General features: G+C 46.9%; 1 long non-coding RNA gene across 7 annotated transcripts in view; it reads right to left on the bottom strand.

Moving 5' to 3' along the window:
- The window catches only part of LOC147579812 (uncharacterized), a 29,223-nt gene that overhangs the window by 6,774 nt on the left and 562 nt on the right, over window positions 1-21,887 (bottom strand). For 3 of the 7 annotated variants that reach the window (XR_015252145.1, XR_015252142.1, XR_015252143.1), the window contains exons 2-7: window positions 18,499-18,689; window positions 11,341-11,943; window positions 9,804-9,914; window positions 2,417-2,574; window positions 1,136-1,253; window positions 190-535 (exon numbers count right to left, since the gene is read on the bottom strand). This is a non-coding gene — a long non-coding RNA (uncharacterized LOC147579812). Of the gene's footprint in view, window positions 1-189; window positions 536-1,135; window positions 1,254-2,416; window positions 2,575-8,348; window positions 8,549-9,803; window positions 9,915-11,340; window positions 11,944-18,498; window positions 18,690-20,240; window positions 21,705-21,887 lie in introns of those variants that run through there. The other 4 variants (XR_015252146.1, XR_015252144.1, XR_015252148.1 and 1 more) reach the window with 4 other exon arrangements.

The following is a 21,887-nucleotide window of genomic DNA, read 5'->3' as shown; positions in this document are numbered from 1 at the left end:
ACTTGATAAGATATGTGCCGCTATGATTTACAGGTGCAAAAATGGAGGCTCAGAGAGGTTAAGTAACTTGATCCAGATCACACAGCTGGTTGTACCAGAGCCAGGATTGGTAGCCAGATCCTTGTCAGACTCCAGAGACTATGGGCTTAGCCACTGTGCAACCTTGGCTCCCACATACCGCACTTGTACCTCTCTCTCCATGTGGCCTTGCCCTCTGTTCGTCCCCGCCTCATCCGCTGGTATTCTCCTGTGTCAGGGGCCAAAGGGGTCAAGATCATCAGGGTTCTGTTGGGAAGGCATGTCCTTATTCTGCAACAGCTCTGTGCCTTGCTAGACTTTAACCTTCCCCAGCCGCCCAAGGACCAATGTCCAGTCCCAAGCCCGGTGCAGGCACCCAGGTCATTTTCGCTGCTGACAAAAGACAGAATGACAGGGGCAAGTCCCAACCACTAGTTTAATACCGCAGAGCCCATAACATCCATGCAAATTAAATATACTTATCTGCTGGCCTGAAAAGATGTCCTAGTATATTTTTCTGTTAAAAAAGACAAGAAAGCAGGTTTTATTTATTTATTTTAAAAGTTTATTTATTTATTTTGAGAGAGAGAGCAAGCGAGCACGGGGGAGGGGCAGAGAGAGAGAGGAAGAGAGAATCCTAAGCAGGCTCCGTGCCGTCAGCGCAGAGCCCAATGCAGAGCTCAATCTCACAAAGTGAGATCATGACCTGAGCCGAAGTCAAGAGTCGCACGTTCCACAGACTGAGCCAGCCAGGAGCCCAAGATGGCAGGTTTTAAAGCAACGTACAGCAAGAAAACATTTTATTGATGAAACAAAAGTATTCTCTGTGATCTAAGCATAGAAACGGGCTATTTGCCAAGATGTTAACAGATGATTTGTCTTCTCTTGGCTTATCTGTGCTTTCTATTTTTTTTTTTCAATGAACATGTATTATTCACATGATTTTTAAAAGCAATGAAAATAAACCAATCCCGGGCCGATTGTACTTCTCCCTGTCCCTGTCCCTACCTCCAACAGTTCTGAAAAAACAAAAAACAAAACACCACACTTCCTAGTCCTGGGTCTTCCCTTCCTTCCCATCATTTCCACATCTCAGTAAAAGTGGGGTTGGCCCTACCTGCTCCAGGTAGACCAAGGGGAGGTGTGAAGGCTGCACCCCTCGACCGCCCCGATGATGCGATGCCTCAGTCCAAATGCACAGTGGTCGAGGCCGTCTTCCCTCTCTCCTGCTGACCCTGCACGGAGGAGAAAATGCTCTACTTTCTATTACATGTTTGCTTCCCAGGCTGAGCCAACTTCCCTGAGGCCAAGGAGCTCAGAGGCAACGCCTTCTGGGTCCTGCAGATTGGAGCCCCAGGGCAAATAGCTCCAGAGGCAGAGAGAGAATTCTGGCAAAATGAAGAGAGAGGCGAAGGAAATCACAGAGCTTGCGATCATCAGAAAAGAAAGAGCAGTGCCTCAGGATGGGGCTAGGATGGCCCCTTCCAGAAGGCTAGGAGGAAACGAGGAAGGATGGGAATGGAGCTTCCTGAGCATCTACTACTATGACTACGACTACTGTACATGCAACGGACCCTCCACAGACAATGCTCTCGCCCTCACCCCTCAGAGCAGCCTTCCCTTTGTGCAAGTGGGCTGTGACCTTTTTGTTTTTAATGTCTGTAATGTTTAATTATTTTTGAGAGAGAGAGACAGAGAGACAGAGAGCGAGCAGGGGAGGGGCAGAGAGAGAGAGGGAGACATAACGAAGCAGGCTCCAGGCTCCGAGCTGTCAGCACAGAGCCTGATGCGGGGTTGGAACTCCCGAGTCGCGAGATCACCACCTGAGCTGAAGTCGGAAGCTTAGCTTAGCCGACTGAACTACCCAGGCGCCCCCCGGCTATAACTCCTTCCATCTCTGGTGCTTCACTTCCAGTCAGAGCTCCTAAAAATGATTCTGGAGGGAGAAATTTGTGTTGGCCGACACCATCCCCACCCCTGCCAAGAGCCTTAAAGACCCCTTTGCTCTGAGCCAGCATTGTCCTGAGGGGCTGGCTCTGTGAGCACCTGCCTTAAGGATGAATTGCTAATTCCATTGTTCCTGCCATTAAAATAGCAGAAATCAGAAGGCAGCCTAGAGGGCCCTGAGAGCTGGCCTAGGGCTCAAGGGAGAGGAGCACAGGCCCTTCCATGTCACCCTGAACCCCCATCTTCAAATCACATTCCCTAAGGTGGCCGTCCCTCGAGACCCAGAAACCAGGCTCCTGTTCCCACCGAGCCTCTTGCACACACAGGACAGGTGTGGGGTCGGCACACCTCGCTGGGAGGCGGGAAGCCCTGGTAATCTACTAGCTCTGTACCTCACCCCCGGGTCACCTGGGCCAAGTCACTCCTGGCCACCACACACCCTTCTACTCACAGTGTGTTGCGGTGTCAAGAAGGGTTCAAAGGGTGTTGCCGAAGATCGCTCAGCCCCTCGTAACGTCTTTTCCCTGAACGGGAGTCTGCTGTTGAGTTCCCAGCCCTGAACAGCTTGGTGTGGCTGCAGGTAGTCGAAGTGTGATTGTTAGCGACATCCTGTGGACATGATGGGTAACTGCACTCACCTGGATGGAAGCCACAGGTGACGTCCAGCTTTCCTCCTTATGTGGAGAGGAGCTGATCGCAGTTAATCACACTCATCACCTTACACAGGGAGCTGTCTTGGAGCTGGAAAAGAATCCCTCCAAAAAGCAGAAAACAGCCTTCCAGCCACAAATTTCCATCAGCCTCCAGCTTTATATCCGTTTCACTTAAATTCGTCCCTTTTCAAATATCTCCCTGCTAGAAGAGTCTCGTGGCCATGGGGGCGGGGGGGGGGGGACAGTCACGTCAATAATAATATCAAAGGAAGAAAAACGTCGTGGGCTGCTTACTCTTGCCATGGAATTCACACGTTATCTCATCTAACCGTCCCAACAACCCAAGGAGGTACGAGCTCTTATCCCTGTCTTTCAGATGGGGAATCAGCAGCTAGGAGCATAAGAGGAAGCTAGGCTGCAAACTGGGCAGTCTGGCCTTAGACTCTTTCTCTCTTTTTTTTAATTTATTTTTTTTAACGTTTATCTATTATTGAGAGACAGGGAGAGACAGACTCTGAGCAGGGGAGGGGCAGAGAGAGAGGGAGACACAGCATCTGAAGCAGGCTCCAGGCTCCAAGCTGTCAGCAAAGAGCCCGACGCGGGGCTCGAACCCACAGACCGTAAGATCATGACCTGAGCCGAAGTCAGACGCCCAACCGACTGAGCCACCCAGGCTCCCCTAGACTCCTTCTCTTTAACCACCACTCTGTGCAACCTCACTGCCCCGTGTCTACCCACCACGGTAATCCCTCGAGGCTGGAAAAAGTCCCAGTTCCTAGGGTCCTGGCTTTAATCCTCAGACTGAATGCCTCTTAGTCACCCTCTGGGGCAGTGAGAGGCAAGTGGGACATTATCCCCAACTGCCAACTGTGGGTCATAAGTCCTTGCCTTAGAGGGTGCTGTGAAGATGAGAGGAATCACTTGCTGTTGAGTAGATGCTACAGAAATGGTGGTTATCCTTATCTGCAAGGTATGCAAGTTGACCTTGGGAGGGACCAGCCTGGAAGGTTTCTGTAGGTGGCAAAAACTGACTAAATCTCTCTAGAAAATAGCAGTAAGGAGGGCTAGGACTGGGAAGGGCCAGCCTTCTCACCCTTAGGCTTTTCAGAGGGAGTGGCTGATGTGTCATGCTTCAAAGGATCCCCAAAGGGAGGGACTTAGCCAAGTTGGCAGAGCAGAAACAAGATCCTGGGACTTTGGGCTCCCATCTTTCCACAGAGACACCATTATCCAAAGAACAGTGTCCCCGGCAGGATTTGAGTCTCTGCCTCCGAGGATCTGCAGAGACCCTGGTGCCACGAACCAGCCTCCGTGCTGTTTAAGAAACACAACTCCAAGACCCCAAGTGGGGAGTCGAGATGCCAGCTCCAGCTCTACCTCCCACCACTCTGTGGCCCCTGGAACTTAGTGCTCTTCCTGTCGTCGAAGGATCTTACTGCTGAAGGCTTCCCCTCTTAAGGCCTCCATGTCCCCTCTTCCCCCTGGCTCTGCAGATGAGTGCAGTCTTTCTTGCCCATACCCGTCTACCAGCAGAGGTACGGCCATCATGGCAGCTGGCCGTGAACAGACTGTTCACACCTATAGCCCCAGCCCCTAACACAGTGCCTAGCGCATGGAAGGTGCTCACTGGTAAATGAGTAATTGGGACGCCTAACCACAGATGGCCTGGGAGCCCGTTGCTGGAAATGTCCCTGAAGAGAATGGCACTGGGGCCCCTGACCGTTCCAAGTGATGTATGAGGATTCCACAGAGCACCTCTTCCTGTTTGAGGTTATACCGAAGCCCCAATATATAGATATCAGTGTTAGTTATCTATGGCTGCATAACAGATTACTTCAATGATCCGCAGCTCATATAATAATAAACGCTTAACACCTCACAGTTTCTGTGAGCCAGGGACTAGGGAATGGCTTAATGTTCTGGCTCCATGTTTCTTGAGAAGTAGCAAATGTCAGCTAGGTTGCAGTTGTCTGAAGGCCTGGCTGAGGCTGTAGGACCTGGTTCTAAGGCCTCTCACTTGCGTGGCGGCAAGTTGGTGCTGGCTGTGGACAGGAGGCCTTGGTTCCTTGCCCTGTGGACCTCTCCGCAGGTCTGCTTGAGTAACCTCGTGACCTGGCAACCGGCTTCCCTTGGGATGAGTGATTCAAGAGAGATCAAGGAAGAAATCACAATGTCTTTTATGACCGTATTAGGTTCTTAGGGCTGTTGTAACAAAGTAACACAAACAGGGTGGCTTAGCACAACAGATATCCACTCTCTCACGATTCCGGAAGCCAGAAGCTGAGGTCAGGGTGTTGGCAGGAAACACAATCCAAGACCAGAAGTGGGGAGTCTGGATCCTAGTTCTAGTCCTCCCACCAAAGGATCTAGGGGAGAATCCTTTCTTGTCTCTTGTAGTTTCTGGTGGCCCCAGGTGTTCCTTGGCTTGTAGCCTTGGCATAACTCCAAATTCTTCCTCTGTCCTCACATGACCTCTTCCCTGTGTCCGTCTGCTCTGTGTCTCTCTTCCTATAAGTCATTGGATTTAGGGCCTGTCCTAATCCATTATGCGCTTGATTATACCTGTAAAGACTCTTCCCAACTAAGGTCACATTCACAGGTACTGGGGGGTTAAGGCTTCAACGTATCCTCATAGAATACACAATTAAGCCCACACAACGACCTAGCCTCGGAAGCCACATACCATCGTGTTTGTCATAGCAAATGGTTACAAGGGTCAGCCCTGTTCGGGAGGGAGAGCCCACATAAGGTGAGGAAATCAGGAGGTGAGGACAACTGGGGGCCATCTCAGAGGCTGGCTACTGCAATGTCAGATAGCAGACGGAGCAGGAGACACATGCCTTATGCAGTATTTACAAAGGAAACAATGGAGACCCAGCTGCACAGCACTCGGGCCCCTCAGCCTATCAAGGATATGAAAAGGGCCAGAGTATAGAGAACAGCAGGGTTTGGAAATAGAAACCTTCCCAGAGAGTAAAGCTATCCTGTGAGTTCCACCCTCAACAAGGTGGGGGCCCTACTACCTTCACCTCAAGCCTCATGATGGGGGCTCCCACGAAGCCATTCAGAGCTGTGGGCCGCCACGGGTCTGTACCAACAGGATGCATTGTACTGGGATTGGGGCAGGGGCCCTGTGAGTGCTTTCCAGGGACCAGATGCAGGCTGTGGGGGAAGAGGTCCAGCATGGGGCCATTTTAAGCCCCATAGCACCTCCTAAAGGGGCAAAGGGATCTCAGCAGGGAGAAGTTGGAGGGGGATGCTGGACTCCCCAGGGGGCTGAAGACGAGTCACAAGTGGTTTACCTGTAAGGGAGATGCAGATCGGGACCCTCAGGAGAGAGCCTCAGAGATGGGAACCCCTGAAGAATCTGGGAGATGCCCCAGCCAACAGCTTTTACCATCTGCTGGGCCCACAGGGCTGGCAACTCTGCGGTCAGATAAGAATTGCCCTTTTCCTCTGTTCTCACTTCTTCCCCCAACAATCCCTCCCACTTAGACCTTGGACGCCATTAGCAAGGAAGGAGAGGCAGTCAGGTGAGAAAACAGACAAAATTCTGCCACAGACCAGTCCCTGAAGGCCAGCAGTCCAGACTACAGACCTTAGAGCAGGAGGAGGAAGATGTTTTTCTTTGAAGGGAGGCAAGTGTCATACCTATGACGAGATGAGTTTTTTTGTTTTAAGATTTTATTTTCTAAGTAACCTCTACACCCTACGTGGGGCTGGAACTCACAAGATAAGGTGTCACCACCCTGAGATAAGCACTCTCCACTGACTGAGCCAGCCAAGTGCTTTTAGTCTCTAAATGGATTGTGGAATGACCTTACCTGAGCCTGAACAGAGGGGACGTGCCTCCTTTGCTGAACAGTTCACGTGGACCAGGGAGAGGCCAAAATGGAGTGACATTTTGATTACACCCACATTCGAGGGATTGGTTTCACTGAACTCAAACTCTCTCGAGGGAAGTTGGGTCTTCCGTTCCCTACCCTCCACCCCCAACCGCAGAGCCCTGACCCACAGAGAGGGTCCTGGAGAAAATTCCATCTCCACTTTTGTCCATAAGTGAAGAATGTTTACTGCTTTTTTTCCCCTTCTTATCTGTCTGGAAGTGACACCAAGAAAAAAAAAAAAGAAGGGACTCCTTGTCCCCAGCCAAACACCCACACCCTCCGAATTCTTCACCCTGTGTTGGCCTGACTTCACCCTGGAGGGGGAGGCAAGGCATGAGGTCTGCAGGCTGCGTGCTGGAGGAAAGGTTCCTGGGAGGATACAGCTCCGCCTGGAAACAAAAGCTGTTTTTCGAAAGCTTTGTGCAGTCAACTAAGTGGGGGAGGGGTCTGGGCAAAGCCAGGCTGAACATCTGGGGGGAAGGTTCCTCTAAAACAATATCTAAATTCCCAGGGTTGTTGGAGCCGTGATTTGATCAGTGCTTGAAGGGTCTTATTTGTTATTATTGGCGGGGGGGGGGGGGGAATAAAGTTGTCTCTGAGCCCCCCTCTCTCACTGTCCTTGCAGCAAGGGTGGGTGGCTCTGTCCCTTTATAGGAGGCAGGCTTGTAAAGAAGGGTGAGCCCTGGAGAGAGACACCTGGACCAGGCAGCAGCTGGGGGTCTGTGAAGAGTCCGGGGGTCTTCAGAGCATTGGTCTGCTGATCAGACACCCACTAGGAAGCTCTTAGAAAGGACCCCGCTGAGCAGAGGCGTGGGCTGCAATGCAAGTGGGGATGTGAGCCTGGAAGCAAAGGCATTCCACAATCAAGGCTTCTGGAAAAGCCCCCCTTCCCCAGCACAGAGGATTCAGAGAGGAGAGATCCCCGGTTCTCTATATTTCAGTAAAAAAGCATTTACCCTGCAGGCTAAGGATAACAGCGGTATTTCAGACCTAAACAAGTCTCATTTTTCAGTCTGTTGGAGAGAGGGCTCCTAACACTCTTTAAAAGATGCTAGGCCTTAAATAAAATCTGTCACAGGCCACCCATTTCTCTCTCCTGGGTGCCAAGAAGCAGTCTTAACCCCCACCAGGCAATGGCTGCCCTCTTTGGATCAGTTTCCCAAAGAGCTTAATCATGAACAAGTTGCTGTCACTTCGCCTGGAGCTAACGAGCCCTGGAGGGTCTCAGGGTGAGGCCTTCCCTGGTGAGAACACAGCTCTTTCTGGGAGCTCACTTTCCCGAGTATGTTTGGACTGGGGAGTCCCTTCAGAGTGTCTGAACTCTGCATGGGGTTAGCGGGGCTTCTCAACTTGAGCACTGATGACATTTGGGGCTGGATGCTTCTTTGTTGTGGGGGCTGCCCTGTGCACTGTAGGATGTTTAGGATGTACCCTCCATCCACAAGAAGCCGGTAGCATCCCTTCCTTCCCCTTCCCCCTCACTTTGACAATCAAACCCACCTCTGGACATTGCCCAATATTCCTGGGGACAAAACCATTCCTGACTGAGAACCACTGGCTGGAAGCCGGCTCCAGAGATTCAGGGAAGAAGTAGGCTGCATACAGCCCAAGAGAATTTTCACTCTACATACAAAAGACCAAGTCTTCATGGTCCTTGTATCAGGACTCTTTTGGTTGCACTAAGTGACAGAATATTCAACTCAAAATGACTTAAAAGGGGGGGGGGGGGGTGGAGGTCATCTCTTGTAACTGAGAAGACCAGGGACTTAGGCATAGTACTGGCTTAAGCGTAATCTGACCCAGGGACTCAAACAATCTTACTGGGACTTGGTTTTATCTTTACCTCCTGACTTTGCTCTTCTGAATATTCTCTTCTCATGTGGGCAAGATGGCCACCAGTGCTTCAATCCTGTGTGTTCCCAGTTTGAGATTTGTGGAGGAAAAAATGCCAAGTAGTTTTCTTTCTGTATTCCCAGCAAAAGTCCCATTGTACTTCATTGCTCTGATTTGGTCGTGGGTCCATCGCCAAGCAGTACACAATAGCTGGGGAATGTGATGACCTAATTGGTCAGGCTGTAATCACATGACCCCCTCTGGATCTAGGGGTGGAGTCAGTTCTGTGTGCAGGACATCCAAGACGGAAACGTGGGGGTTCCCAATAGGAGAATCAGGGTACAACTACCAGAGGACAGGTGAAAGGATTTGGGATGGCAAAAGGCAACAGATAGGTAGCAGTCTTTATACTAAAAAGAAGCTCATTGTTGGTAAATACATCAAATTGAGAGATAACAGTGTAAAGACGATGTTGCTGAATGGCAGTACAAAGCTTGTGCTACAGTTGTCTGAATCAACTTCCAGGTGACAAACAAAAGCTTTCTTACATGTCTCTAGGACAAAGTAGCAACTGACATGGTTCATTCAAATGGGTTCTTAGGGCACCTGGGTGGCTCAGTCGGTTAAGCCTCCGACTTCGGCTCAGGTTATGATCTCACAGCTTGTGGATTCAAGACCTGCGTCGGGCTCTGTGCGTGCTTCAGATTCTGTGTCTCCCCCCCTCTCTGCCCCTCCCCTGCTCACGTTCTCTCTCTTTCTCTCTCAAAAATAAATTTAAACAAAATTTTTTTAAATGGGTTCTTAAAATGGAGACTATTAGAGTTTCACCAAGATTCTTCCTCCCTTTCTTCCATAGTAACACATTTGTAGTTGGGCCCATAGCTGCCCAGCTGGGGACAGCATTTCCTGGCTTCCCTTGCAGCTAGGTGTGACCACGTGATTAAGTTTGCACTGTCTGAATAGAAGGGACCATCAGACCTATGCTTGAAGATAGTGGGCTTGCCTCACTGACACTCTTTCCCCTTCCCTTAACCCAGAACATGAACTTGCCTGAGACCCAGCTTTGACCATGCAAGTGAGAAGAATGCCCTAGGGGCTGAGAGAGGGAAATGAAAGGTACCTGGATCCCTGAACCACCATGTGGAGCAGAGCCCCCTTCCAGCCCGGAATGAAGACTACCCCAAGTGAGAAAAAAGTTGCTGTCTTTTCTAAGCCACTGAATTATTGCATTTCATCTATTTTGTGATCAAGTTTTTTTCATATTCTAATACTTCTGAAATTCATTGTGTCACTGGCCATACAGCAGTGCTCCTCCGGGACCGCCTTAAGTCAGGCCCCAGGAAAATATTTTCATGGGGCTCCTGTCTATACAAAAAATGAACTAAAATCAGTGCATTACAAAATGCATAAGTCCATATGCAGTATAGTGATTTATCAATGATTTAGAATAATGGGTAGAGAATACCTGCTTGTGTATTTATTGTCCAATCAGTGCACATGAAGGTTCCTTATGGCCAGGCACCATCTCTTCGTGCTGAGATCCAGAAACCATCTCTTCATAATTTCCTATCCACCACTATGAGAAAACAATAGCAATGTATCATTACGTTGATTAAACACTGGGTACCTAATATTACCTTTTAAGAACACTTGTATCCACGCTCTATTTCAGCCTTTACCTGCCTCTGTCACATACTATTGATTTTTTAATGTTTATTGAGGCTTCCTCTCCCTTCTAGAAATTGCATATTGTGTAGAAGTGACGTTTTGTGTTCATTAGATAGAAATCCTATGAGTTACCGGTCCCAGACACCCTCATTGGCTTGAACAAGTAACAGTGGTAACAGAACATTTGGTTTTGAACTTAGAAAATACTTAGACCACAAGAGCCAGTTTCTACAGTTTCTTTCACCATATGAAGAAGATATAAAGTGAGTTGCTGACTTGTTTTCCAGACTTTGGGTAGGACCCAACGCAGAGGAATCATGTTTTCTAAGGCAACAGCCTGAGGGTCAAGTGCCTGCAGCCACCAACCCTTGTGCCTCAGTCCTGGAGACTGCTGTGCCAGCGTGCCTGCACACACGCACCTGCAGTTGGGCAGTCCTCCCCAACCACACCTCTACCCCCTACCCCCTACTCCCTACCCCATATAGTGCTCTGGGTGCTCCAGGTGGTGGCCCTTAGGTCCACATCATCCAGTGGGACAGGGCCAATGAGTGGCCTGGGCATCAAGGAGGAAGAGGATGAGAAGAGCCTGGGAGGGATGGGGTGCAACAGAGGAGAGGTACAGTATGACTAGCTAGCAGAACATGGGTGGGGGGGGATGATGCCCCCCACCGGGCCAAGAACTTCACCTTGGGGACTGCTGAGAGACCATGAGCTAGGGGGACAGCAAGGTAGCCATGGGTGAGTGAGCAACAGTCCATAAGATGTGCAGGATAAATATTACACAGAAACAGCAAAAGTGGAGGTGGCTCAGTCAGTTAAGCATCTAACTCTGGATTTTGGCACAGGTCACAATCTCACAGTTAGTGAGATTGAGCCCCGCCTCAGGTGCTCAGAGCAGAGCCTGCTTGAGATCCTCCCTCTGCACCTCCCATGCTCTCTCTCTCTCTCTCTCTCTCAAAAATAAATAAATAAATTTTAAAAAAGAAAAGAAACAGCAAAAGAGACAAGTTTCTAAGTGAGAAATGGCAGCCTGTCAACAGACCCTTTATATCACAATTAATTTAAGGCCAATCTTAAAAAAAAAAAAAGCTATTCCATCTGCTACTGTAACTCCAATCATCATCCAATACACAGCGCTTCAAAGCTCTCCCTCTTAGATGGATCCAGCCCAAAGTTTGGGAGATGGGCAAGGGCTGCCTAACCTGAGGGTAGCCTTTGCTGCTGGGGTTGGATCTTTGGTGGAGCCAACCGCACCACCAAACCTTCTTAATGCCAAAGTCATGACCATTTAGTGACACCCACTGGACTTTCCAAGGATAGGAAAGATAACATGCCTTTTGTTGTCATATTTTTGTGCCAATGGTGAGTGGGTTGCGGGCAGGAGTAGGAGCCCTGCTTTTCCTGGTTTCAGCAGTGCTGTTGTTTGTCACTCCCAGCATATGAGGGGTCCTTCTGGTAAGATCAAGAAAGTGCCAGCATCAAACTTGAAGAGAGTGTCCATGGCTTGGAAAAAATCCCAGACATAATAATGAAACACTCTTTTAAGATATGCTGCATCACGAGTGCTCTTGGTATGAAGAATGATATTGTTGGGGAAAACAGCAATGATTCTGAGATGAGCAGAGGTTCAGAAGAGTTAGCCTCCAATGGAAAAGGGGATTTGGTTGATGCTAGATGTCAGTGAGCACATCCACCTAGTCACTGTCATTCCCATTTTCTCTGGTTCTAGAACTGGCTTCATCAGAATGAATTTGCCCCTGTAACTAAGGACAAGGTGGCACATCAGGATGTGTTCTGTCAGTTCCAGGGCTCGTATTTATGCTGGAGACACAAGGTGGCATGATGTCCGGGCACAGAACCACTCCCAAGAAAGACTACGCCAGCCTACGAAAACCACATGGACGTGACTGAGCCGCTGTGATTTCTTCCAGCTCTCCCTTTAGGGAATAACAGACACATTATAGTTTGCAAAGCACTTTTATTTACATTTATTTTATCCCATTCCATTTTCACGACCCTGGAAAGGAGGGCAGACGTCATCATTGCTCCATTCTATAAATGAGAAATAGAAGCTCAGAGAGGTAAAGGGACTTTCTCAGGGGACCCTAGCTTGTAAGTGACAGGGCCTGGATTCAAGTGAGATCTTTAATGCCATACCTTGGGCTCTGTCCGCTGCACAGTAAGGTCTACTTTTAGGGCAATCCCATTGCTATTTTTGTTTTTTTCATTATCTAGATCTAAATACATTTGGCCCTTGAACTATGAGGGGGCTGGAGTGCCGACCCCTGCACAGAGATCAAGTATAACTTTTGACTACCCCCAAATTTAACTAGTAATAGCAATACCATTGACTGGAAGCTTTACCAATACCAAATTGTTGATTAACACATTTTATATGTTGTATGTATTATATACAGGATTCATACAATAAGCTAGAGAAGAGAAAATGTTATTAAGAAAATCTTAAGGAAGAGAAAATACATTAATAGTACTCTACTGTATTTATCCAAAAAATCTGCGTGTAAACGGATTCATGCAGGGGTGCCTGGCTGGCGCAGTTGGCATGGGATTCTTGATCTCGGGTTTGTAATTTCAAGCCCACATTGTGTGTAGAGGTTACTTTAAAAAATATAATCTTAAATCAATAAATGAAATAAACAAATAAATAAAAGGACTCATGCGTTCCAAACCTGTGTTGTTCAAGGGTCAACCGGTTTGTTCTGTGTTCACTTTTGAGAGGTGGAGGAGAAAGATGATGGTATGGATGCTTCTTGGAGTCTACAGAGAAAATTCTTATAAAGAACCCTAACTAACAATACAATGCTAAAGTTTGAACTGTAACCATTGCTAATTTCTCTTAAAATGGCATTCTCACAGATTGCCCATGAGATGGGAGTTTATCATGCATTATACCCCTTATGGAAATAAGAGGTGCCTTTAAGAATGGGGTGAAAAGTCTTTACCTCATTTTCAAATTATACAAGAAACCAATACTCCTGAGTTTTATTAATTATGGGATGGAGTTACAGAATACCACCAACAGTCCCCTCAAGTATTAGTATGTTTGCATCGATTGGCACACTTTTGTTATTTTTTATTAAAATAGAAAAGTTTTGGAGTTTTCTTTTTTGAAGGTTTTTTTTTTTTTTTTTAAATTTTTGAGACAGAGTGCAAGCAGGAGAGGGGCAGAGAGAGCGGGGCAGAGGATCCAAAGCAGGCTCATGCTAACAGCAGTGATTCTGATGTGGGGCTTGAACTCACAAACCGCGAGATCATGACCTGAGCTGAAGTCAGGCACTCAACTGAGTCACCCAGGTGCCCCAGACGCTTATTTGTTTTGTTTTGTTTTGTGTGAGTTGGTTAGTTTGGGTGAGGAGCTCCCTGTGGAGAAAGAGCAAGGAAGGAACTGATGGACTGTCAACCCCCATGTTGGCCATGTTGGCCTGAGAGATTCCTTTCTAGCCCCAGTGAGAGATGAGGTTGGATGAAAGAGGAGTAATCAAGTTAAGACTTTGAGCAACTGAACATACAAACAGTTTTGCTTTGGGACACAGGTAACAAAGTACAGCCAATCATCAAGAAGGTCATTTGTTCCCCAGTGTTCCATCCTGCCCTCCACTTTGGCAAGTTGGTGACTTGGGAGAGAAGGCTGTGCCCAGCAGGTGACTTGGGACAGAAGGCTGTGCCCAGCACAAGTGACCATTATAAAAACACTGTTCTCACAGGGGACACACATGCTGATGAGGTACCCTTTTGTAAGGGGTTGTGAAGAATAGACCACCAATGGGGAGGTTGCAATGGGAGAGCATCTTGGATCTGCCATGAACCAGATCCCTCAGGGGCATCAAATCACTGAAGGTGAGTTAGTAGGAGGAGGGGACCAGGAGAAAGTTCTATAGGCCTTCAAGAGGGCTCAGAACTAAGGAAATTTACGTCTGGATGTCAATATGACAACCCACAGGCTGGTGAAGGCTGGTAGTGGGATGTTGTAAACACTGGACTTTATTCTTCTACTGTCATTCAACCTCAAAAATTCTGTCTTTAGTGAAGATGCCCTGAAACATGCTTACAGTGCAGACTCTTCCAAGTGCAATTATTTGGGGCACGCATCTCCATAGCTGATTGCCCTGTCTCCCCCCACCTTTCCAGGAAGCACCCTAATGGGGGGCACCTCTCAGAAACTCTTCCCCGGGGTAGCAGCTGGAGAAGTCAAGCTGCAGGGTTTGGGGTAGGAGGAAAAGAGGTTTTGTCCTGTATTAAGGTAGAGTACCAGAGATGATTTACTAAAGGCTTCTGACTGACTAGGTTACTAGGCAATGATTTTTGCTATTTCAACTGACATTGGAATGAGAGGCAATACAGGGTATAAACTGCAGGGGAAAGGATTTAGATCAGAGCAATAAAGGATTTCCTGACATCAAAGGGACACAGACGCTCTGCTCTTGGCCCATTCCTAAAGGTAAGTAGAGAGACCTCCCTGGTCCGCCAGCCTCCCGGGTCTACTTGAAGGGTTAGACACATCTCTTCCTAAACTCCCACCCTCTACCTGAACTCACTGCTCTTCTGTCTCTGTTCCCAGTCCTCATTATAGCACCTAACAGAACCGACTGGTGACCTGCTCAGGGGTAGAAACTGTGTTATTCTTTACCATGTCCCTGACCCTTAGGAGACACACAGCACATGGTAAATGTTGGTCGGTTTGATCATAAGTGAAGAGCTGCCTTGGGACAATATGCTCATGCTCAGTAGAATGGTGGGTATTAGCACTTCTGGAGTTTCATCTGCAGAGCGGGCCAGCAGGAGCTACTGAGAAGACGAGAAGACGTGTGAGGATAAAATCAAGAACAAGAAGGCAAACATCAATACAGTGTCTCCTTTTGTCTGGTCCTCCTCTCCCTTCTGCCCCCTTTCTTCTGCCTGCCGTCGGATCTGGAAGCAAAGGTCAGATGCCCTGTGTGAACACAAGAGGTCTGGGTGATTTCTTGAGAATGGCAAAAGATCCGAGGGAACTAGATGGTGAAGACGATGAGCGAGACACCAGTCCCGCACTGGATCTGGGGAAGGCGAGCACAGAAACCACAGTGTGCTAACAGAAGGTGGTGGAGGAGAACGCTGGTGCCACAGCCCAGCTGCCCTCAAAGGCTTCCTCTTTTCTTTGTGGATTCCAGATGGAGTCCACTCAGGAGGGGCAGCTAATGAGGGTGCACAGGGTGTGCACCAAAGCCGTCAGGAACAGTTCCTTCACGCCAGGCCCTGGCGCCTTCTTGAGGAAGATGCGAGACCAATCCACCAAGCAAATCAACTCAAGGGAAAGGGGCTGGTCAAACCCCAGGCTCTGTCTAGCAACCATCTTTCCGGTGGGAAAGAACTTCGCTCGAGTGATCAAAAGACTCCCTGATGCAAGATATGGAACATTCTAAAGTCCCTCCTTAAGTGGACAGAGGCTGATGGCACTGCTGCAAAGCAGACAAAGAAAGGCAAGGGGCTTCTTTTAAACTGGAATGTGCAGAATAGAGGTGGGAAGGCTGTGAGCATCTCAGCAGCAATTATGCAGAAAGACCGCGGTACAGACGCAGGGCAGCGCCGCGCCAGCCGACAACACTGGCGGTGTCACATCCAACACGAGCTGGGTAAGAGCTGCTAATTACTGAGATGCCAATAAGAGTGAGGTCTTAAAAGTGATTTTGAACTGATTGCAGCTTTTTGAACGGATCGTCGCTATAAGCTATAAAGGAAGGAATCTAAATAAAAGTGAAAAATCCTTTGATCAAACACAAAGGAACCCTTCCAAATAAAAATACCTTTATTTTTCATACACATCATAGCTGTCTGTTTCACACGTGTAAACAACAGATTTATACACATCTACTAAACACAGACGTTCCCTGAGACAGGGACCACACTTGTTCTTCCTTATAACTCTTTATGGTATCTGGTATAGTATCCCGTATATAGAAGATGCTTACTGAATTGAATTTAATCGAAGCAATTGCTATGTTAACAGTTTGATTAGATCACTGTCACTTTATAAAATGAGTACTAGGGTGAAGCAATACAAAAGGCCATTTTAATAACCTTAAATCCAGGAAAACATACCTATTTTTCTGGAGGCCCCAAAGAAATATGCAAATACAGTCATTCTTGAAAGCCAACCACTCTACATTCCATAACAGAGACCATGTTGATTGTGCTGAGTTGCTAGGCAACCACTTGGCAATTCCGTGTGTAACACAGATGAACCTGTCATCTGCTTTCTTGGCTATATGTGACATGAGGAGACAACAGGTAAAGGACAGCCAAGAACACCTGCACCTGGATGACATAATCACTCCTGAAGTCTGATGACACGAGAAAATCCCCATGCCCTGTCAGAAAGTGCTGGAGGGAGAATTTCGTTAAACTATTAGCACAAGACATTCTGGTGAATTTTCTTGGGTTTACCCTGTGGGTTACCCTCTTATCCCTGTCCACAAAGCAGGAGACCAAAAGCACTGCGGTTCTGCATGTGGATGGCTGTCAATTCAGTCAAGGCTCCAGATCAGCATGTCCTGTAACTCCAGCTGGGATGAGATTTTACCAGATAAAAGCAGTCTTTTAAGTCTTAAAATGGGACACTCAACATCTCAAAGAAACCAAAGTTCTGGGTGAATAAACTACACTTTTTTATACCTGAAGAAAATGCTCTTGGTAATTTCTTTGTCTGGATGTGACTTCCCAGACATTTTAGGCAAATGAGTTGCCTTGTAAAGACTTCACTCCACTGTAGGTAGTGACATCATTATCTTTGAAATAGGCTGAAAACCCAGTGAAGCCCTGGAGAATGAATAAGAAATGCCTCAAAGCTTCTCTGGCATTAAGAAAAATGGAAATCAAATTTAAATGCCACTTCAAATTTGGAAGGCCAAGAGTACTCATCTTTTTCATGTGAAGTTTCAAAAAGACCACCTCCTAGATTAAAAAAAAAAAAAAACAAGAATATTTGTCCACTCCCAACTCCCACAAATATATTTGAAACTTCTTGAGAAATTGTTTGCTTTTCAGTCTCCTGTTTAAGATTGAATTTTAAGATCTTTGACTCTGGGATCAGGCAATCAGTTGGAGAGAGAAGAGATTCTGAACTGAGATAAAATCAACCAGGTAGTTTTGATGAACAGCTGGGTAAGCCTTCAACCCAACATCTGGTGCCCATTTATCCAACCTGTTGTGATACTGACTTAAGCCCAGCCGGCCAACCCCGTGGAGTAAAACATTAGCCATGCACATCCAGTGCCTGAAGGAGTGGTGGTGTGTGAGGTTCTGGGCTTGTCTCGGTCTGCAAAGTAAAGACACTACATGGGTCATCTCCACTGACTACTGAGTCTTATGAGGTTCTCCGTGGAACTCCAACTAAAACCAGCCATTCCAATAGAGCTCAGTCAAACCTCAGGCAGGATTCAAGGGTATTCTTGAGCAAATGCCCAGAACAGAAAAGACCTCCAGTGACTGGGGAGGGGGGTGGGGAGTACAGTAGGAACACTGAAGGCTCTGGAATTTCTTTGCCAGAATTACTAAGTGTGGAGCAGAACATACCAGCAACAACCTTCACTCCACCTTTCAACAAGCCCCAGTGACACATACAGTTGTGTGCAAGAGGCCTGCAGGTGGGGCAGAGCAGAGCATGTCAGGGAACCGACAAGAGATCTCCAGTCTGTTCTTGCACCGGTGGCCACCTAAGTGACTCACTTCCCTGGCTGGTAGAGTCTTCCTTTTCTAGATTCTGGTCAGTGACATGTGAGCGCACTGTTAAATTTTCAGGCATCTGGGGTCCCACTGAAGACAACTCGTTTGAATACTTAATATGTAGTGTTTTTTGCTTTTTGGGAGAAAAACATTAGAGGTAATCTCTTCCCTGAAGGACCTTAGACTCCAGTGGGGAAGAGATAGGTACCTAAGAAATTACAGTGCAAACCAGTCTTGACCAAGTCCTGAGAGACAGCAAGTGTTTACTCTGGGGAATAACTACTACTGTCTGTGTCGAGCTGCTCCTGATCTTGGGCTTTGTAGCCAGCTTCCTATTACTGAAGTGTCAGGTTCCACTATAAGCCCCAGCTCCAACTGGCTTTCTGCTGTGGTGGCCTGTGTGCCCTGCCTTTTGGCAAGCCCGTGCCGGCGAACACAGCTGGGATCCGAGGGCTATTTACAGAAGGGAGGAGAACCGATAAGGCAAGATAGGAGATGTGGCCAAGGAGAACCTACAAGTTAAAAATCAAATGGTTCCACACAAAGGGGGAAATTGAACGGCTTTCTGGGCCATCTAGCAAAAGAGAAGTTGTGAGTGTAAGTCAAAAACTTCACATTCAGTGGGGGGGGGGGGGAAGAGGACACTTTTAAAATATTTCCACTAAAAGGATTCTAGATAGGAGATCTAATAGGTAAAAGGCAGCTGCTGAGGGGTTTGGAAACATGTGGTTTGAAATCTGCATGACCTCCCACCCCCACCCCACACCAAATACCTGTACCACGTGCAGAGTAGAGGACCAGATGGAGGTGTTTTCTGCAAAGCTCGCCTCTGTGGTGGCCAGTCTCCATTCCTGGCATCCTTTCCCACACAAGTGCCTTCTGGCTCCCCACTGGCCTCCCCACAGCAGGAAAGGGTGTGGCGGTACCGCTTCCACATGGACATGGAGCCATTCTAGCAGGATGGCTAAAAGCAAGGACACAGGAATTCAAACCCTGCTCCGCTACTTACTACTAGGGACCTGGGCAAGTGACATGGCCTCTTTACCATAGTTTCCTCCTCTGTAAAATGAGAATAATAATACCGTAACGGTCCATGGGACTCTGAGGATTAAATTAGTAAATCTAGGCAAAACACTTAAGACAGTGTCTGGCAAATAGTAAGCACTCTGTGTTAGCGGTTGTGAAAAACTCTGTCTTGGTTTCTAGAGTATTTGCATGTTGAGCAATTTTACTTAAAGGAATTTCAGGTACCAGCCAGAAGATGGACAGCTATTTGGGAGGGGCTTCCATTGCCCCTGAAATCAAACCTGTGTCTGTGTATTAACATCCTGATTGTAACCAAAATGTTATCCATTGTTGTTCCCACTCTTCCAGATAGCCCCTAAGAACATGAGCCCAAAACCAGCCTGGCTGATGGGGGCCTAGTCACCTGACTGCTGAGAAAAAAAGGAGTCTGCATCCCGCTCTCACCCACTTCTGCCCCTGCCAGCCTGGGAACTCTGGATCCCTCTGCCCATGCACAGGTTGGAGCCCCCGACCTCTTCTCTTACTGACTCACGGCTCTGGGACTCCGTAACATACACACGCCTACCATCCCAGCAAATCCTCTTATAACACTGAAGTGGTCAGCGCTAATAATGCTAGATTCAGACTAGAGGGTAACTACTTTACAGATGGCCAGACTAAGGTTTGGAAAAATAAAATAGATGGTTCTCAAATGCTAGTCCTTGGGATGATGTTTTCACTGATCCTCAGCAAATTCTGAAAAGTAAGAATCATGCAATGAATTCTTCATAAGGTAGAAATTTAGTTTTTAAATCATGAGATTATAGCCTATCTTCCTTCCTGTATATATGTGGGGGAAAATGTTAAAATGCCCTTCTTTTATAAAATGATATTGACAGGAGCTGGGATTTGAAACTCGATCTATTGAATACTTTCACTGCTATTACACTATTTTAATTACTTTAAAATAGGTTTAAACGAACTTTAATTTTATTTATTTACTAAAAAAATTTTTTAAGTTTATTTATTTTTGAGAGACCGAGCATGAGTGGGGGAGGGGCACAGAGAGAGGGAGACACAGAATCGGAAGCAGGCTCCAGGCTCTGAGCTGTCAGCACAGAGCCCGAAGTGGGGCTCGAACTCACGAACCGCGAGATCATGACCTGAGGTGAAGTCAGACGCTGAACCGACTGGGCCACCCAGGTGCCCCCGAACTTTAATTTTAAATTCAACCTTAAATATTAAAATATGTATTAAAAACTATTTATAAATATTTTAAGTTATATGCCATATTGAATACTTGAAAATATCTTCAAATGAAACTCAGCACAAGGTTGACTCTTCATAGCATCCTTATGGGATGTGGGACTCAAAAGGCAAGCCCTCACGTGGACGGGGGAGTAACATCTTAATGAAGCAGTCTGGGTCAAAGTGCAGCCTCTGCCTCCAGACTGGCACTCTGTGACAGGAGAAAGGATAAGAAGCCAGTTTGTGAAGCCTTTGAGCGTACCATTTAAGGGAGCAGGACTCCCCCTGCTGGCAGCAGTGGTGACAAAATGAGTCTTGAACTACAGCTGGCACTGAGGACTCCAATTGGAAAGGACTTTTCTGCAAGAAGAAACCGTGCTTTGAAACCCACTCTCTGTCCCAGAAACCTAAACTCACATTTAGGCTCACCTATCAGCAAAGATTAAAGAACTCATGGCACCAGAAAATTATCAACAAAGATGCTATAAACCCTGGTGAATTAACAAAGTCAGGCAATTTTTTTGCATTGGTCTGGCTATATAAAAATATTACCCATTTTCATGAACGGCTTATTTTGTATGACTATATAGAACAATACTCAATAAAAATTAAGTCTGTCAGTAAATTGGTCTAATTCATTTGGTTCCATTAGCAAACGTGTCTTTGAAGTTCAAGTCATTGATACAGCATGGATGTCTGCTCATAAGATAGGTAAAATCAGAGAAGTCTGGTTTACTTGCACCTTTGGAGGACTAAAATTATCCTCATGCTTTGGCTTATTTCATTTATTCTCTTTTGGCTGGTATGCCTTATGCCCTCATCTACTTCCATTATTGTAAATCCAACTGTTATCTGTCCTTCTTAAAGCTTTACCTCCTGCTCTCTTCCTCCTCTGACAACAAACAAAAAGCTGAGGGTTTTTTTTTTCCTCCCTTGATTTTATTAATTAGATTCTATTCCAAATCCTTTGGCATTTATCACATTCTCATATAATTACAGCATGTCTTCCCCATATCAGATTCTAAGCTATCTGAAGACAAAGGATGTTTTATTCCGCCCCCAAAGAAGCAATATAGCTAATGGTTAAGATCTTGGACTTAGTAGTTGGTGTCATCATGAGCATAAACCTCAGTGCCCTCATCTATCAACTGCAAATACCAGCACCGACCTTATAAATTTGCAGAAGCATCATAAGAGAATGCATGTAAGGCTGGCTGGCTCTTAATTACTTGATAATTGTTAACTATTGTTTCCACTCCCTCCATCCTCTAAACAAAAGCTTTACATGCTGTAGTCATTCGATTATTATTTGTTGATGGGGCTTATGCTAACAAACACATTCATATGTAAACATGCATTAGCATGAACTGTGCCTAGAGGACTAACGTGATTAACCATGACCTAGCAGCGCTTACAAAAAGGCTTGGATTACCAACACAGGGCGATTTCCCCGTCCCGGGATCTAGATCCGCGGCGCTGAATACAACTTTCTGTAATGCTGGCAATGTGGTATAATCTGCGCTGTCCAATGAGGTAGCCATTCGTTACATGTGGTCATTGACGGTTTGAAATGTGGCTAGCTTAATGTCCCCTAGTCATTAGTGGCTACCCTAGCGGACAGCTCTAGAACTTGCCTCCACCTGTCTCTTTAAATTCACCTGAGAAGGAATGTTTTTCTTTCTTTGAGAATGATTTTTTTTTCTAATCTAATTAGTAACCCTCACTGATCTGACGCAAGAGAACCGATCCTCCCCCCCCCCCCCACTTTATCTTTTCTTTAGGTGTTACACGTGTGCTCATCGTGGCACTTCACCAAAAGCTGGCAGGAGAGCCTGTACCCATATACAACCCAGGAGCTCGGACAGTAGCACCAGATAAAGGGACTCAGACGTCAAATGACATGAAACCA

Source organism: Puma concolor, chromosome B3 (assembly GCF_028749965.1).
Source record: "Puma concolor isolate L17-30 chromosome B3, mPumCon1.1.hap2, whole genome shotgun sequence".
Classification (NCBI taxonomy): domain Eukaryota; kingdom Metazoa; phylum Chordata; class Mammalia; order Carnivora; family Felidae; genus Puma; species Puma concolor.
This window is presented reverse-complemented; position numbering and strand designations above follow the sequence as displayed.